The 1,351-nt window shown below is 47.4% G+C and overlaps 1 protein-coding gene across 1 annotated transcript in view; it reads left to right on the top strand.

Annotated features, from left to right (window-relative positions):
* Window positions 1-1,351, top strand: part of ETF1 (eukaryotic translation termination factor 1) — a 22,590-nt gene continuing 21,239 nt past the window's right edge. Inside the window, exon 1 of the mRNA XM_026857909.1 lies at window positions 1-85. The gene's annotated coding sequence lies outside the window, so the exon portion shown is untranslated. The remainder of the gene's footprint in view (window positions 86-1,351) is intronic.

Raw genomic sequence — 1,351 nt, 5'->3', positions numbered from 1 at the left:
TCACCTTAGGACGTGGAGTATGATGGAGACCTTGAACCGGGCCTGGGTGAGCTGGTGGATCTGTGAAGGGCAGTGCTGTGGCAAGGTACTACTTGGCTTTCCAACTTGTGCTGTGTTAATTAGGTAGCAGTGCTGATATGTCTCATGCTAGTGCCAGTCATGGGATAGCCTTGAGGATCTCTCCACAGCAAGCTGATGTCTCTGGTGGACCTACCTTTGCTAAAAGTCTTTTGCTGGGATCTGGGCTGGGCCAGCCTTGGGGTGAACAGATGTCTCTTGCTCTGGGGGAATGTGAAGCTGATGAGTGGGGCAAGGACTGAGAGAGTAGCCTCTGTGGGGTGGCACACAGAATTGGAATTTACTGACAGTGAGTTTTCTGCTTTGGCTTTATGATCATCATTAAAGTGTGGAGGGTTTGGGGGAAGAGCTTATGATTTGAGTTCTTACCTAAGCCGAGTTGCTTCCTCGAAGTAGTGCTTTTTCAGCCTACTTGTCTTAAGGGTAGTTTCTAAAGGAGGTCATGTTTCTGTTAGAGGTAAGGGCTATAATATTAATACTGCCTTTTGCTTCTGGTAGTGTGAGAAGAAGGAGATGGCATTTGCAGAGAGGCCAGAATAGAAATAGTCCAGGGCAGAAGTGATACCTGAGGGCTCTGTGGCTGGTAATCATGTAGGATGTACTGCAGCTGCCTCCATGCTGTTTCCCTGCTTTGACTCTGAGTCTCTTCAGGCTGCCAGTCACCATAGTGCTGGGCTTAGAAGCTGAATATGGATTTCATGTGAGTGGGGCTGATCAGACCTCTCGGGACTAAGGCAGTGTCTCTTAAGAGCTTGTGTTTTGGTGGTGTTGAGGGTTGGTGGTCAGAGAAAGCTGCCCTCTCCCTGTGCAAGGTGGGAAGGCAGCCGGAGCTGGGGAGAGTGTCCAAAGGGTTGTTGACAATCTGCTGGTTGCCCCTGTCTAATTATTGTAAAACATTTCCTGGGCTTTTTCATCTGCCTGCTCTACCTGTTCCTTTTGAATTCTAGTAACAATTAGGAAGTGCTGTTTTGAGAGTACATGCTAGCAAGTGGCAGAAAATAATCTGATCAGGGAGAACAGTTACATGTCAAACAAGAACTACAGTAAGTGTTTTATAGCCCCTGGTAGTTCAGCAGCCTGATACCCTCTTTTACAACTGCGTGAATCATTAGCGAACAGTATGATTCATACACAGATCATCATTCACATAGAGCTAATGAATGAGCCCCTGACTGCTGAAGGAAGACGAATGATGTGGTAGAAGATGGGAATGAGCACCTCAAAAGAGGACAAACTTTTTTGGCTTTGTGGCAACTGGAATCCACCCCCCACC

Source organism: Athene cunicularia (assembly GCF_003259725.1).
Source record: "Athene cunicularia isolate RWA chromosome 13 unlocalized genomic scaffold, athCun1 chr13_part1, whole genome shotgun sequence".
Classification (NCBI taxonomy): Eukaryota; Metazoa; Chordata; class Aves; order Strigiformes; family Strigidae; genus Athene; species Athene cunicularia.
This window is presented reverse-complemented; position numbering and strand designations above follow the sequence as displayed.